An 18,292-nucleotide genomic window follows, 5' to 3' on the forward strand; every position below is an offset into this window, starting at 1 on the left:
GGGGAGATTTTGGGGGAAGTGTTTGTACATTTGTTTTGTTCTTGCTACATCTTTGAAGTAAATATCTTTATATTCAAGCTAACTGAGGGTAAATGGTAAAATTGTGCTGAAGTGCTAATCACTGGTCCCTAAGTGGGAGTAGGGAGGGAAACAGAGCCAGTGAGGACCCAAACCAAAGGCAGCAGTGAAGAGAGAGACTCCCAAGCCCTTCAGACTATCCTAGATCCTTGAGGGGCAGATGAAGTGATCCTGGATCTGGGAGACTGGGCCAGAGTATACCCAAGACACAGGAGCTCCACTCTAAGGACTCAGACTCTGCTTTGGATCAGTCTGGCTGATCTAAGGCACCCCTTCTTTGGAAATAGGTATTGCTTGAAGGGTCTTAGGAACCAGCAATAGAAGTACCAGCATGTCTGTACTGTTAACCTGACCCCTGTTATCTACACATTTCTGCTCTTTCTCCTTGGAGCTGACTTCCATCCCTTTACAGTCAGGTGGAAGGGTGGACATCAGGAACTCATGGCAACTGCTCAGCATCCATGAAGCTCACCCCCAGCAGCTCCAGCCCCCTGCAGTTCCCATCCCTGGCAGTCCTCAGCAGGAGTCCTTAGCAGAAATTCTGGCTGGCTCAAAAAAAAAAAGGAGTTTGTACCACCGATGCTGTCAAGCTTCCAGTCACCGCACTGACTCTAGCTTGGCTCTGTCTTACTCTTGCCCCACCCCTTCCTTCTACGTTAGTAAGTTCAAGGGGCATGGAAGATCTTCAAATCCCATAATCATTACATTCGTCCCCAAGATCTTTCATGTCCCTTACTTGGCAAAAATACATTAACAATACATTTCATCACATAGGTTAATAGGAGTTTTAGGAGTAACTGGTGTCAATAGAATTTTACAACAATATAACAAGGATAACACAAAATAAAAATGGAAAACAATATTTTAGGGTGGGGCTTGAACACAAGCTCCCCATCATTCCCCCCCAAACAAATGGGGTCCCAAAATCTTGGGGTAGGGGGCAAAGATCTCTTCTTCCATGGCTACTTGCTGCTGAAATCAGATGTAGAGCTGTCCCTATCCCAAGGGGTCCCATTTGAGAGGTCAGTATTTGGAACGTGCTTAATGCCAGGTCCTGGGGTGACACGTCAAAGTTTTGGACAAGGGGTGACATCCAGCTTAAGCTATCAGGCATCTGCAGGTGGAGGGTACCAAGCCTGTGGAAAGAAATCTAGCAAACAAGGTGGACAGACAAAAAGCCAAGAAAAAGCAAGGAGACAATAACCAGAAACAAGGTAGATATAGGATCCACCATGCTACTGGAGTTCATGAGCCCACTACTGTAGCCTCATTCACGGTAGAATATATAAGTTAAGGGTACAATTTTGTAATCATCTTCTCTGGAATAAAAAATAATTACAGTGTTATCCCTCCCATGTGCTATAATCTCCACAGCCTTTGGAACATCATCTGGCTTCCATTTTACCCATACTTTAGCTCCCAATTTTATTCTGTCAGTAGAACCAAATCCTTCATTTCCTCTGACAGTTATTTTGGGAATGGGAATCTGAAGATCTTCCCTGCCCCTAGGCCCCTTGATAGGCTTCAGAGACTCTGAGAACCTTCCCTGATATGAAAATGTACTCTGTCCCCTAATAGGCTGAATGTGGTCACCTGGAGTCTGTGGTAGGAGGCTTGTTTTTCAGAAACGCCCACACCTTGGTGCTTTGTGATTGGTCAGTGGGTCAAGAGGGTTGTTACATTCTGTGAGCCAGGAGAAGGCTGTATATACCCTGATGTGAGGTTTGTTTAGGGGCTCACTTTGAGAAGTGGTGTGTGATTTAGCCAGACGAGACTCTGGGCAGCCGTTGAGCCCCCGACTTTGAAAACCCAGATGTTGATGCTTCCCTCTCTGGCAACTGACTAGGTATGGATGTAATGGTCAGACAGCTGGAAGACTGTCTGCTGATCTGTCTTTCTGTCTGTATTTGTTGTCTGCTTATAACCTCTGTATTCTCTGAAGTTCGGGATGCTGACCTTTTTCTCCTGAACTAGGTAAATGACATATGTTTGATTAAAGCAAGATTGTTAATCCATTTTGAGATCTAGAAACTTGTGCTAGCAGCCATCCTGGGTATGCTGGGGTGCTTGCTGCTATACATCCTCACTCCAAATCCAGGCTCTCTCTTTTCTCTATACTATTCTGCCTCTCAGGTTAATCTTGCCTACATAGTGCAAGATTATTTCTTCTCCTTCTGTAATCTGTTCCCAGCCACGTTCTCTGTCCTGCATTTTACTATATTTTATTGACAAATAGATGTTCTGGATTCCACATCTTTAAAATCACTAGTATCAACCCCCTTTTGTCCATGTTCTCATTATTACTAACCTGCAGGTCCTCTTTGCTCCCTGCCTAGATCAGAGGTGTCAAACCAGAAGGGGCCACATGTACTTTGGGGAATATTTAACAAAATAAATTAAAACACAATAAAATGTAGATAATAACATTACTTATAAAAACTAAGTCAATATATGGTCTACAGGGATCCTGATGTATGGATTAGTGACCCCATTTCTATTTGAGTTTGACACCACTAGCCTAGATGATTACAATGACATTCAGACTCTTATTTTTCTCCCACTGTGATTAATGCTTGCTTCCAGATTCTTCTTCTTTATGCACAGATCTGATCCTGTCACTCAGTAGAACCTTTAAATAGCTCCCTATTGTTTACTAAACAAATGAAGAATTCCTTATACTGGTATTCAAAGCCCTTCACTATCTTTCCAGACCTATTTCAAACTACTACTCTCTAGCTGCATTAATTATACTCAGCACAACCAAATCATGCCATTCCCTAACTTTTGTACATTCCCATAGCTTTGCTATTTATTTCGTATGGCCCCCTTCCTGCCTAATCTCTGCCTGTTGAAATCCTACCCAAAAGAAACTTTACCCATGGAATCTTCACTAATCTCCTTTTTTCCTTTCTCTCAACTCATATTTTTTCTACTTCAAATCTCACACAGCACCAATTCAATTCTATTTTGTTCTGTTCCCATCCCATCCCATCCCATCCCGTACTATTCTTCTATTCTATTCTATTCTATTCTATTCTATTCTATTCTATTCTATTCTATTCTATTCTATTCTATTCTATTCTATTGCAATCTTATCTCAACCCATCCTATTATATTCTGCATTAGTTATTGCACATTTCATGTTTGTGGCAGGATTGTAAACCCCATCCCTGCTGGATCATGTAGTCTTTGTGTCTCTCCCAGTACCCAACTAGTATTTTATTCATGGTAGATCCTTAAAAAATGGTTGCTAGGTGAATGAATGAATTGATTTGGAGCCAGAGGATAAGAGTTTAAATCTGGGCTCTGCTATTTAAAACTAGTCATATAGTAATTCAACATTCATAAAGATTTTCCTAAAAGCAACCTTATGAGATAAGTAGCACAGGTATTACTATCACCATTTACACATTACAGATTCAGAGAAATTTGGAACTGGAAGGGGCCTTAGCAGCCCTATCTGAAAAGTCCAACCTATACCTAAACAAACAAAAACCTAAACCTTCCACTACAATATACCCCCAAAGTGGTTGACCACCTTCTGCTTGAAGACCTTAAGAGAAACGATCTGCTACCTCCCTCTCCAAGTCAACACATTCCAATTGTGTGTGTATATGTCTCGCTGTCTCTGTCTTTCTGTCTCTGTCTGTCTCTGTATGTCTCTCTGTTTCTGTCTGTCTGTCTGTCTCTCTCTGTTTGGCAGCTAGGTGGCACAGTGGATAGAACTGTGGCCCTGCAGTCAGAAAGACTAGAGTTCAAATCCACCCTCAAACACTTACTAGCTGGGTGATCCTGAGTGAGTCACCTAACCCTATTTGCCTATGTTTTCTCCTCTGCAAAATGAGCCAGAGAAGGAAATGGCAAAACACTCCAGAATCTTTGCCATGAAAACCCCAAATGGGATCATGGAGAATCCAACATGACTGACTTGACTAAACAACAACCATTTATTATGAAGTTTCACTTTTGACATCGTCTAAATTTGTGTCTTTTTGACTTCCACCCATTGTTGCTGGTTCTCCCTCTGGGGACAGATATAAAAGAAGTCTAATCCCTCCTCCACATGACTGAGGAAATGGAATGTCCTAAAAATTAAGTGATTTTCTAATCACTTAAGTGATTATCTAATTTACATATTAAGTGATAATCTAATTTACACACAGCTAGTAAAGGTTAGAGCTGGGATTTGCACCCAGGTTCTTGACTCCCTGTCTAGCATTTTTCTTATTACTTCACACTGCCAACTAATTTCTCTGGACTCTCATGTTATTCTCAATAAAATGAGAAAGTTGGATTAGGAGATTACTTAAAGTCTCACCCCTTTCTGAATCCCATGACTGAGAATGAATGAATAAATATAGTATATAATAATGAACACATTAAAAGCAAATAATATTTAGGAAAAATGAAAATTCATCTTAGTTAATCCTCCTTCATAAAATACAAGCTTTGAGGGGGAATAATTTCTTTTTCCTTTTCTGAAAAATCAAAGTACAGATTTTTGCACACGAGAGTGTTCAACAGGTACTCTGATCATAATTAAGAAATGGTATTTGCATTAGACAACATGATGATTATACAGCTCATTTTCTATATGGCTCTGTGACTTCCTGTTTATTCCCTCATCAGGGAACCTATGGTCAGATGATTTCTGCCACTAAATGGGGAAAACAAGTGTTCCTGATTCACTTAGTATCTGGGATTTTTAAAGGGACCTTAGAAATCACCTAGTTCACCCTCCTCACTTCTCACATTCACAAAATGAGGCCCAGAGAAATGAAGTGAAAAAAGAATTAATTGATGGCAGAGCCTGGGTGGGAACTTGGATCTTGACAAGTACTTTGATATGGTTGGCTCAAAGCCTTCTTGTAAGTGCAAAATGTATTATTATTAATAAAATAGTTTTATAATAAAAAGTCAGTCTTAATTGAATTCCTTTGCTAAGAAACCTATTGAGTAACCATGGAACACCTCTTACCCCTTGTTTAAATCATATTCATTTTTATGATAAATTATTTAAAAGCAAGTTAAAAAATATAAAATCTTAAGTGCTATTAAAAATTGATTAGGAATGCATTATTCTTTCATTGACTGAGTTCAGATTGTTTTTTAATTTTTGGTCAAAGCTAATAAATTTGAGTAGATGTTTCAGACAGACGTTTTGTAATCTTTTGGTCATCAGTCAATTAATCACAACTTCATAAATATTGATCTCAAATTGCATTTATTTTTCATCCCTAAAAGAAAGATAATCTCTCTCTCTCTCTCTCTCTCTCTCTCTCTCTCTCTCTCTCTCTCTCTCTCTCTCTCTCTCTCTCTCTTTCTCTCTCTCTCTCTCTCTGTCTCTCTCTCTCTCCCTCCCTCCCTCCCTCTTTCTACTCCCCCAAATCCCCCACTTTACATTGTGGTTAACACTGAAAAAACTCATAAAATTCATTTAAAAATTACTTGGAAGAGATGGCCCATTGGCATGGTCATCATGCATGGTACCATTCTGTCATGCAGAAGTTAGAAGAAATAATTGGACTAAATCAATTAGTGTTTATGACATGAAATATTTTATTTAATGTTGGCATCAGAACTTGAATTTCTTTTCAACTGTTGTTTATTCTTATCTTAGAGGACATAGGTTGTCAATAGCAGAATGTGAAACTAACAGAATCCATGAATTAATTACAATCATTAGCATTTCTTGTTTTCTGGTACACCAAATGAGTGAAGTCAGTTTGTTGCATGTTTTTTAGATTAGAATAGCATTGTGTTTTGGTGGGCATCAAACAAACCTTGGAGTTAGGAAGACCTGGGTTCAAGTCCCATCTCTAATAAATACTGGCTTTGTGACCCTTAGGCAAATCATTTAACCTCTTAGGGTTCCAGGCTAACTCTCCAAGAGACTCTAAGTCTCTGAGCTGGTGTGAATTGCATTGGTAGATGGAGTTTCCTTATTGGGATTTTCCTATACAGTTATCCCTTCCACATCGAGACTTTCCCCATCATGGTTTTGATATATCAAAGGTTCATCATAAAAAATCAAATGGGAATTTCTGGGGAGTTTTACAGATGCTGCAGATGATGCATAAAGACCAGCAGATGACACGGGAAAAGTTTAGAAACTCAGAAATGTGTAAACTATATGCATAGTATTGTATAATGTCATCATGTTTTATTGTTTAATGCCATAATAATTCAGACTTTTTCTCTTGTACGAAGGGAAGGCCAAATATATATATACTCACAGATTTTCTAGATTTCAGGGGCACCATGTCCTTAACTCCCAAGATGTGGAAGGAATAACTGTACAAATGAAATCTTGTCTTGTTTAAAAACAATACAGATGCTTGATGTTATTACTATTTTTAGACTCATTATTATTTAGTGATTTACTATGTGAGATATTATGAAATGTTATAACTTGATAATATAAAAAAATTGAACTATGTTAGTAAGAATGAGGAGTTAATGGAAAGAAAACCTAAGGCCTGAACTGGTAATCCCCTCTTTCTAAATATAAAAAGATTTGAAAGAAGGTCTCCAGCATTTTGGATGCACTCCTGATGGAGAATTCATAGAAAGATGTAGACAGTGCCCAAAATGAGATAGTCTGGATGAGAAAGGATATGCTCTTATGGAGTACCATACTGATGAGATTGTAAATTCATTGAAATATGGAAATATGCTAGTGCCAACAAAGGCATAGTGGCATTCAATACAATCATTATGCACTTAGTAAATGCATTATATGTATATAAAGATAAAGTATAGTATAATGTGCCTAATGGAATCTCAGACACTTTCATTTTTGTCTGAATTATCAGTAATTAGTACAGTGTAGACTGTTAAAATGCTTGTTGATTGATTAAATATGTAAAACAACATCCCTGAGAAAATGTCTTTGTGGTGAATGTCAAGATGGTATAGACCTGTGATTTCATCAGTGTAGGGGGATTCCTGGTGTAGAAAGTCTCTTCACTCCACAGAAATTCATCAGCAGCTTATTTGTAATGAAGAGTCTTAATTGCCAGGGGGTCCTGAAAGATTAGATGACTCCAGGGTAATGCAGGTAGGTAGCAGAGGTAAAATTTGAACATAGGTCTTTCTGATTAAAAGGCCTACCCTCTATTTAGGGACAGCTACTGCTTGTCCTTCATTCTTGAAGAGGACCATGACATCTTTGAGGTGATGTCATGACATGCAAGTGGATTGAATTTAAGTGAGGGAGGCCTGTGCAAAGTCACCAGCCTGACTTTCTCCTCTGGAGCCCTCATCATCCAGTGGCCAGATATGGATCAGGACAACTGGAGATGGATAAGGATGGAGCACTGGACTTGGGGTAGAGAAAAACTGAGTTCATTCATATCTGGTCTCAGACACTAGCTGCATGATCCTGGGTAAGTCACTTAACTGCTCTCTGTTTCAGTTTTCTCAACTATAAATTAGGGATAATAATAACACCTACCTCCCAGGGCTATTGTGAAGTTTCAATAAAATAATATTTGTAAATCATTTAACAAGTGCCTGACACATAGTAGGTGCGACATAAATGTTAGCTATTATCTACCACCATAGACCATTCTGCCTCTCCAGAGACAATTTTAGAAGGCATTTTAGATACTAAAAAATTTAAGTTGTCTAAGGATCAGAGTTGGAAATCGAGCTCAGAAATCCTGGCTTACATTTTTCTTTAATTTATCAAAATAAACACATTAATTTGTCTTCTAGTTTTCTGTTGGGTTACAGCAAGAATACCACAGTGATATGACATAGGAATCCAAATGAGGGTTATTTAAATAAAGCATGTGTTTTAATCATCCTTGGTAGTGAAGCAAGACACATAATTGCATCCTATGTGTGGCCACCTTAGCCCACAACAGCATCCTGTGTGTGAACCACATGGAGCCCTTGAACAGCAGGCTGAAGACTTGCCACGGCCATGTTTCTATGATTCTGTTTTGTTTTATGTAGTGATGGGCCTGGCGCATCATTTCCTTCAGCAGTCATTATTTTAGCGCTGGCATTATTGACTGAGGACAGATTTATTAAACACTACCGTAGTGTGTAATGCCTCTTCCTGGGTATCCTGTCAACTTTCACACCCACTCCCTGGCTGGAGCCCCAGAGGGCCGCTGACATTCTCAGGTTCAAAAGGACTTAAGGACACCCACTCCTAAAACTAAAACTCTGAAGCCCCTATCAATTTCCTTCCCATTAACATTCAGCCAATAGACACAATTGACTCTCAACAAAGTAATTTACTAAAAGGAGGTAATAAGAACTATAGATATAAAAATATACAGCACAAAAATAAAGAAAAACAGTGCCCATGGGAAGGGTGGGCACAGACTTAGAACACAATGCTAATAAGGCACATATGTGGGATACACATGTGGCCAAGGCAACTTAAAACTCCAGGACCCCAGGGTTTCAAAGACCTTCTTCTCAATAGCACCACTCTCCAGTGCCAGGGTTAACTCTCTCTTGAGTCCTTAAGGCAGATTTCTTCTTCTGAAGCCGGAGGTTTTTTCTCAAAGTTGCTTCTTGGTCTTTAGCAACTGCCTCTATATCCACATCTATCTGGAAAGTGTGTCTGTCTGCTCCCTTGGTTATGCTCTCAAATTCAAACACTGAACTCTTTCAAACAGACTCTTCAATCACTGGATGGGAGGATCTCCCACAGCCAATGTGGCAAGAGGAGAGAAAACGATTCTCCCTTTCCCCAGTGTGCTTCCCACTAGTAATCAGCCAGAGTTCATTAGAAGTTTTAGCAAAAGGCATCAGTAAGAAGAATTGGCACAAAGCTAGGAGGTCACCCTCCTCCCATGCACACCATGTCCCTTAGAAGATTGGGCTCAGATTTCAAGTACATGAGGGGAACACATAATAAAAGGGAAGCTTGCAAGTCCTGGCACTGGAAGTCTTTGTTTACCTTCCCTTTTGTGGAGTCCTCATTAAGTCTCAATTAGGCATAGCTCTCTCCTGTGCTCTGTATATCAGTGCCTTCTACAATTCATAGCAAGCTTCACCAACTTTGAGTGATTCTCTTTCTCCATCCATCTGCAGATTCTTCTTCTTCATCTACCTCTCCTGTGTCCATTGCTACTGCCTCCAGTTGTGGTGGACCCTCTGATGGGACCTCTGGATCTCTGAACCACCATGTTGTCTGATTACTGCCATCTCAGAATGCTCATTCATTTAAGAAGAAGAAAGAATAAATGCAAAAAGAAATGGAGGCACTGGGTCCTTACAGACAAAAGATCTTGGGATGAGGGAGTATCAAGGCAGCTATTCTTCACCTTTAGCTCCCTTAGGGAATCACTCTTGAAGATTATCACTTTCCACTCAGTTGAAAGGTAAGAACAGAAGTACAGGCTCTTCTTTTTCTCTGGAGACTTTCTGTTTGCCATCTGTGTATTTCTTTCTACTCCTGCCTGAATGTATTCAATAATATGGCCATTGTGATTTGGGAGAGAGAGAGAGAGAGAGAGAGAGAAGGGGGGGAGGAGAGACCCCCAGGGGCTTTGCTCCAGCTTTCTGGTTCACTCTTTGCCTGACTTGATGTTTAACTGACTTTTTGTTTTTATACATAATCCAAGAGGTATGACTTGATTTTCTCAACCATAAATAAGATGTTTCTTGCATGATGTTCATCCAGTGGTCCAAAGTTTTATGGTCCTTTCAAATTAATTGTGCCAATGTTGGTCATTCTTTAATTCCAAGTTTGCTGTTGAGTGATTGATTATGGTGAAGATGAATTTTATATTTGTCATTAATTATATGACCTTATAGGTATGCACGTGAATATATGTACATATGTATGTCTGTATGTATGTGTGACTGCAGACCACCCTGGCTTCTCCTCCCTCAAAGCCAGCTATGCTAAATTTCACAATCTCTTCCCCAGAGTTCTCTAGTACCCTTAATAAAGGGTCATTGTCATTGTCATTGACTCCAGTCCCAACTGATGTTGTTACCTCAGTTGCAGAAAGTGATCTGCACCCCATTTAGGCACTAATAATCAGATTTACTTTTGGTTTTGTTTTCTGGGTTTTTTTTTTTTTGGAGGGGGAAGGCAGGGAAACTGGGATTAAGTGACTTGCTCAAGATCACATGGCTAATAAGTGTTATGTGTCTGAGGTCTGATTTGAACTCAGGTCCTCCTGATTCCAGGGCTGGTGCTATATTCGCTACGCCACCTAGCCACTGCCAGATTTATTTTTGCAAAAGAATTTTTACTTATAAAGGTATAATCACAAACATACAAACATACTCTTCAAGCATGTGAGAGGCATAACCTCCTCCCTCTGCACTACTGCAGTCTCTGGGGAGGGGAAGGTGAATATATTCATAGCTTAGTTCATTTCCTACAGAGCCCAGTCCCAATTCCAAGTCTCGAACTCCACTCATCCTCACATCGCAGGCACCCTGCCTTCTCAGGGCTTCCATGTTGTCCTGGGTGTCTGCAGCACCATACCTGTAATCCCAGCTCCAAGGTTGTCATGGCCCAAAGTTCTGGGGAGTGTGAGGATCATGTCCAGTCCCTGAAACAGAAGACAGACAACACAGAACAAAAACAAACACCTCTAGGCCCATTTCTCAGAGTATCTGAGATAAAAGAGCGATGGAAAGCAAGTCCTTCCTCTCTCATCAGTTCATTTCATGGCATCCACACTGGGAACCGCAGATGGGAGTCACTGAAAAGATGACAGAGAAAGGGCATAGTGAAAAAGAAGGTGGTGGGAAGAGGCCAGTGAATGGCTCAGTGCCGCCAGTTTTAAAGACATAGGCAGTCAATCAAAGGAGGCTAGCCCCACCCATGTGATGGGGCACACAGGGGACTCCATGGTCGTCAAACAAGGCATGCACAAAAAGGCCCTTCAAGGGCATCTCCATGTTGGAACTGGGCATGGCCAGAGAAGCCCAGAGAAGAAAAACAAAATAATAGATGATTATAGAAACACATGTATGATTATAGGCATATATCTATATGTTATTTTATATGTGTGTATATAGAAACACACATATACATTTATGTGTATATACACATATATTCATGCAATATACATATATAAGTCATGGCTTTGGCTTTTTTCCCCTATTCTCATGGTTTAATACCTATTGGACTCCTCAACTGGAATAGAAGTTCCTCGACAGTGGGAACTATGTCTTAATATTCTATAACTACCACACAACTTCCCTTAATCAGGATCTGATGCTGAGTACATGATAAGGATCAATAAATCTTTGTTGACTGATTGATTGCCTAGGTAATTGTGAGCCAATAATGAGTTTGCTATGTTCACATTTATTTTTATGCCCAGAGATGGCTAGCTAGATATCTAGATAGAAAGACTGTCAGTTATAGAATACTGAGCTCCCATATGCTATTTTAGCTAATTGGTGCCCTTAACTTTTTTTTGGTGGGGGGGAGCTGGGAGGTTTGACAGAGGTAAACCAGTTGAGGCAACTCTTTGTGACCTAAGGTGAAAAGTCTGAATAGCCACCTGTCCCCTCAAGCAAATGATGTGTTTCAGGGAACTGTGTGATAGGGAGCCCTCTTTCTACTATGCTAAATTGCATTCCTATTTTGAGTATATAAAATTTTTTCTAAAGCTTTTGAGCAAATGGATTAAATCCAGTTAGAATAAGAAAAATATGAACTTGGGGGAGGAAACTTTGATGAAACATTTCTGATAAAATTTGACATAAGACTATATGACTAGATTCAGACGTTTAAGATTTAAGTGAGAGCCATTCCCCAGTAGTCATACCCCAGTCTAAGGGTGTAACCAGTTCTCAAAAGAAGAAACAAACTATCAATGGCTTTCTTAATGAGCTCTCAAAATTGCTAATAATTAGAGAAAGGCAAATTAAAATAACTCGGAGGTATCACTTCACACCTATCAAGTTGGTAAAGAAGGTGGAAGAAGGCTATGTTGGCAAGCATTCAAGAAAATAGGCGCAATGTTATACTGCTAGTGAGTTGTTCAAACCACTGAAAATAACCACTTAGAATAATGAAGGATAATTACAGAAGTGTCCATATCCTTTAAACCTAACTGTTCCTCTGTTGAGTTTAGACCTTAACATATTTGTTAACAATAAAAAGACTTATCTATACAAAAAATTTCCAGTAGCACTATAATAGTAAAAAAAACAAACAATAACAACCACCACCACCAATAGAGATGGCTTGCATTTTGCAAAGCATGTGCTGACCAACATTGGCAGAGGAGATTTCCTTATTCTACACTATGTCTATTTTCCTGCCTTTGTGCCCTTGTTGACTATACTTGAACTGTGCTCACTGGCCCATGATTAGGATCCTACTACTTTGACTTGCTCTATATACATTGAGAAATGGGAGATAAAATTACGGTGAAGGAATATAAGAAAATATTAATATATCATAAGGAAAGAGGGATATGAAGAATTCAAAGAAAAAATGGAAAGGCTTGCATGAAGTGATGCATAATGAACAAACCATAAAGAACTACATATTCAGTTATTGCAATTATGCAAATGAAGGCAACTTTAAATGGCAACAGAACAAATAACAAAAACATTGGGATAACATTGGTACTAATATAACATAATTCTGTTCTTTCTGCTAACCACAACAACAAACACTAACAAGGCACAAGACTGCAATACTAACAGCTTCAGTTGTTTTATTTAATTATTTTCAGTAATTATACCATGTGTAGGATTCAACTGAGAGTACCAAGGGGGTCTATATGATGTATAGAAACAAAATTTACTAATAAAAATAACAATTAAACGTAACCAAAAAGCACAGATAACCAAATCAAAATTGCAGAACTATATTTAAGCTTCATAATGATAAGGGGGCACTAAACCATTCAAAGAATAATTATATTATATTAAACATAACTTTGTGTTGTGTATTTTAAAATCATTTTTCTAGTTATTTGAAAATTAGCCATGCATAGATGGAACATATTGTATATATGTGTACATGGAATTTATGTACTGTATTTATTATACCTGTGTATGTACTTATATATGTAAATATATGTATACATATGCATGACGATATATCAGATGTTTATTGAGGCACACTGTCACTTAAAGATAAATGAAAGAATTTAGCAATAAAAGGGACAGAAAAAAGTGGTTTTATGTATAAAGGAAGAGATGTGGTTGTCAAATGATCTGAGAATTGGCACTATTACAGGTGAACATTTTGATACTTTTATTAGTAAGTGTAGAAAAAGAAATTTATTTTAATATGCCCTTTTAATACACATGAAGAAATAACGTTCAAATAGGATTTGGATAGTTTTGGAGAGAAAATGATCTATAGAAGTGAGGAGCTGGATTGATTTGTCAATAATACAAGTGATCTCTTTTTTGTGGGAAAAGTTTAATGTTATAAAGAGGCAGAAAAATAGATTTAATTATTTTAAATTAGAGGGATATTAGAATAAAAAAGCAGTTTCAGAGCACCAAAGAGATGTTGAAGCTTTCAGAGCTGTAAACCATGATACCATGTCAGATAATGTGCATGTGATTTATGAACAAAGAGGGTAAAACTAAGAAAATGAGATATCATATAAACATTTGGAGACTGGGACATTTTAAAAGAACTATTTTTTTTTGGAGGGCAATTGGTGTTAAGTGACTTGCTTAAAGTCACACGGCTAATAAGTGTGTCAAGTATCTGAGGCCAGATTTGAACTCAGGTCCTCCTTACTCCAGGGCCTGTGCTCTATTCACTGCGCCACCTAGCCACCCCAAGAACTATATGTTTGATAGGGGAAATTTGATGAGTTGTGACTTTTTAAGTGAAAGGTCCATCAACTAAGAATCCAGAGGCTCTCAGTTAATCCATTGGAATTCTGGGGATGGGAAACAGAAGAAGGACCCAGAGGAGATTTGAAGACACAACTTATGGACGTGGGGAGAGCAGAAAAGCTGCTCTAATGTCTCTCTTAATTCAATCCTGGGGTTAACCCCCAAAGAGCCATGCCTGTTTTTGGCCCATTAAGTCTCTCAATAGAATTTACTCTGGGAAAATATCTAAATATGGCTCATATTTAGGTTTCCCCAAAGGTGATTAATATGGTCCACACTTCTGATACCATCAACCAAATTTATAATGTATATATCAAGTACAGAACAACCTTTATTTCACCCCAAAGAAAATTCAGAAGACTCAAAGAACTCACAGTAGTCCATATACAATGCAGAAAACATATTAAAGACTTAAAATCACTTCCAAATAATCAATACAATTCTCCTCTAGTGAATTCCACTTTCTCCTTCATAAACGATATAGTTTAGCCAATTGGTCTTTTTGTTTTCTTTCACACCTCTCTTTTGTCAGCCACTGTGCTTGGAATGTACCCTTTCCCTCACCTCCTCATCTTCTTAGAATTCCTTGTTTCCTTCAAAATTTAGCCAAACTCCTACTTCCTTTTCCTCCCACCAGAACTTGGGTTCCTACACCTGGGATTCTGGGCTGTGACTGGTGAGTTCTCACCTTAACTAGCTTAGTCCCAATGCTACCCACTCCACTTCTCAATTTCCATGCCACATTGCCCCCTCCACCCGATAACTTTGCCCTTTCCTCTAGCCACCTCCCCCCCTCCCCCCCCTCCCATGTATTATCTTTCCCTTTTGGACTCAAAGTTCAATCTTGTTTGTGTAGTTTTTTTTTAAGCCCAGTGCTTAGTGCTTAATATACAGTAAGTGCTTAATATGTGTTTTTCCCCTTTTTCTCTTTCTCTCTTCTTCCCTCCCTTACACTCATCAAGATAACAAAGATGGGAAAATCCAATGTTGGAGGGGCAGTAGGAAGACTGGTGCTCTAATTTATTCCTAATGGAACTGAAAAAGGCTTGGAAAAAAAAAAGTTACTAAATTGTTCATTATCCTTTGATCTACAAATCTCACTACTGGGGTTATATTACAAGGTTATTAACAGCAAGAAATTATACACACATACGCACACACATATATACAAAATATTCATAGCAGCATTAGTTGTGGTAACAAAAATTATATATATATGTACATATATATATATCCAATGATTGAGGAATGTATGAACAAACTGTGACAATGAATGTAATGACATAAAGAATGATAAATATGAACAATTCAGATAAATTGGGAAGATTATAAATTGATGAATAATAAATGATGCTAGGTAAAAGAACAATATACATAGTCACTACAACAATGTTCATTAAAAAAACTAAACAAAAATGTCAAATACAAGGGTCAATATTGGGACTTACTGTCAAAATCAAAGATTCTTTTCTTTTGGTAATCAATGGCTGGTAAACAAGTAAAGTGGAAAATGTTGTACTATCAATTACTGTGATGCTGTTAGTTAATTTTGCTTATTCTTCTCTCTCTTTCCCTCCCAATAGGTCCCCCTAGGAAAGTACTTTATAGGGGAATTTGGGTTTTTGTTGGGAAATATCTATTGTGTTGAAACATGATGTATCAAAAAAAAATTTTTTTTGCTTTTTGGAGGGTACTTGGGGTTAAGTGACTTGCCCAAGGTCACATGGCTAGTTTTTGTGTTGTGTCTTAGGCCGTATTTGAACTCAGGTCCTCCTGACTCCAGGACCAGTGCTCTAGCCGCCCCATATAATAATTTTTTTTTAAAGCAATTGGGGTTAAGTAACTTGCTCAAGGTTACAAGGCCAGTTATTTGTGGGTGTGGTACTGAGTATCTGAGCCCGGGATTCGATCTCCAGGTCTTCTCAACACTGGAGCCGGTGCTCTTACTCGCTGTGTTACCTGGCCGCCCCATATAATAATTTTTTAAGGGCCCTAAATAAATTGTGTGCATCTTGAGATCAAGGACTATATTGTATCTGTATTCCTAACACCTATCACAGTGCTTTGCATTTAGTTGTCCCTTTGTGAATCTTGGTTGGATTTGTTGAATTAAAATGAACAGATTAGTAGGGTATAAATGGTGTAGTAAAAATATTTCATTTTGTCAAAAACTTACCACATGGATTTCATAAAATAATTAATCCTTTTGTGCCATATTTTCCCTATCGTCCTAAAAAATGAACATGATATGACTTTTGTTGAATATTTCTTGTTTCCATTGACTAGCTGGTTTAAACTATGAAGTGATTTATTTTCTACTCAGTGCAATTTAGCAAGTAGATATTAAGTACTTATCAGTCATAGTGTAGTAAAATAGTACTGTAGTTGGAGTTTAGAATAGTTAGTATAGTTGGGGCTAGGGAGGAAATGGGGGCAGAAGAAGGCATTGTGCCCCACCCAAACAGGAAAGGGGAAATACAAGTGATTGTCCTGAAAGCAACCAAGAGAAGAATGTGGAGGACTCAGTGGGTAAGCCCAGGAGTGCTAAAGGCTCTCTAGACGCTGCCCGGGGTCTGAGAATATGAGCCAAAGTCAGCAGGTTGACAATTAGAGGGCATGTCCAGATGGTAGGGCATTCACTTGACCTTCTGGATCCCCAGAGCATCCCAGAGGGTCACCAAAATGTTACATGACTATATGGAGAATGTTAGACCCTGAATACTCACAACGTTTAAAAAAAACCCTCTATTTTAAAAAAAAATGGTGAATGGAAGAAGTCAGCCCATGTGGACAGACGAAAACACTTCCAGGATATACTTATGCTCAGCCTGAAGCTATGCAGCATGGCTGTAAACAGCTGGAAAACAGCTGCATCTGACAGACCCTGCTGGCACGCTGCTGTCAGGGACAGGCTGGCTCAGTACAAGTGAAAGTGACATTCTATCCGCAAGGCTAAACAACAGAGTCCTGAGCAGCATCTGGCCTCCCAGACAAGAGGAGGTACAGTGACAGAAGGCTGCTTCCCTCACGAAAGCAAAGTGGGAAATAGATTAGTTTTGCTACAACCATTCTCCTAGGGACTAATGCCAACAAGGAACATCACCTTTGTTCATGAAGGACTATGGCTAGGTAAAAATTTAAGAATTTTAGCTAAAACATTCTATCTACATAGAATGGGGTTTTTTTTGTCCCTTGTTTGTCATCTCCTGCTCTTTCCTTATTCCTTGGGGGTGGGGGTAGGGTAGCTCTCATAGTCTCGGTTCTCCAGATAAGCATTGGTGAACCCTGAGTTACACCTGCCTTTGCTTTTTTAGTTTCCCCTTATTTTTCACCCTTTCTAGCTATGACTGACAAGCTCTGATGCGGGCTCCTGCAGTACCTTGGCTTTCTGGAAGCTGCCCAGGGTCTGAGAGTATGAGCCAAAGGTACCTCCCAGTCAGCAGGTGACAATTCGAGGGCATATCCAGGTGGCAGAGCATTCACTTGTTTTGAGTTTAAGCAGCCAAGCCCCATCATTCACCGAGTTAGCTCAGCAGCAGTAATCACCCACACCAAGTGGAGAAAAGCTGAGTCCTGCTCTGTCTGCAACCCAAACTTCTTAGAGAATTCAGGCTGCTCCTAAAGCCTTAATTTTCACAAGAGAAATCTTCTTGTGTTCTGTGCCGGGGAAGGGGCAGCAGAGAGAATGACTACAACTGTAGCACAGCATAGTGGAAAGAATATTAGATTTAGAATCAGGGGACCTTAGTTCAAATCCCAGTTCTGCTACTTGCTAGCTGATGATGTTAGGTAAGTAACTTTTACACATGGTCCTCAGTTTCCTCTCTGTAAAATGAGGAAGTTGGGTTAGATAATCTCTGAGGTCCCTCCTAGATCCAAATCTACAACCCCTCCACAAATCCATCTGTCGTTTCTGACTCTCAAGGTCCTGCAAAGGTTTCTCTGATGCTTAGTCACAGGGCATGAATGCAATTTGCTTTGGTTTTCCTTTTTGTTAATTTTTAGAAAGGATAGAAAACAAATTCAGTATTTGGCATTTATATAGGGCTTTAAGGTTGGAAAGTACTTTGTGAAGATTACTCATTTGCGCTTGTAAGGTAGGTAGTACAGGTATTTCATCCTCCATCTGAGGAAATGGAGGCTTGGAGAAGTTGTTACTTGCTCATGGTCACATAGTAGGAAGGAAGGGAGGGAGGAAGGAAGGAAGGAAGGGAGGGAGGGAGGAAGGAAGGGAGGGAAGGAGGGAGGAAGGAAGGGAGGGAGGGAGGGAGAAAGGGAGGGGAGGAGAAAGGAAGGAAGACAGAAAGAAAGAAAGAAAGAAAGAAAGAAAGAAAGAAAGAAAGAAAGAAAGAAAGAAAGAAAGAAAGAAAGAAAGAAAGAAAGAAAGAAAGAAAGAAAGAAA

General features: G+C 39.1%; 1 long non-coding RNA gene across 1 annotated transcript in view; it reads left to right on the top strand.

Annotated features, from left to right (window-relative positions):
* The first annotated feature begins 1,788 nt into the window (after positions 1-1,788).
* Positions 1,789-18,292, top strand: part of LOC138141786 (uncharacterized) — a 49,883-nt gene continuing 33,379 nt past the window's right edge. The window contains exons 1-2 of the long non-coding RNA XR_011163260.1: positions 1,789-1,924; positions 9,136-9,425. This is a non-coding gene — a long non-coding RNA (uncharacterized lncRNA). The remainder of the gene's footprint in view (positions 1,925-9,135; positions 9,426-18,292) is intronic.

This window comes from Petaurus breviceps, unplaced genomic scaffold, assembly GCF_028583685.1.
Source record: "Petaurus breviceps papuanus isolate PSGF00001 unplaced genomic scaffold, PetGlider_PUasm1.0 90491, whole genome shotgun sequence".
Classification (NCBI taxonomy): domain Eukaryota; kingdom Metazoa; phylum Chordata; class Mammalia; order Diprotodontia; family Petauridae; genus Petaurus; species Petaurus breviceps.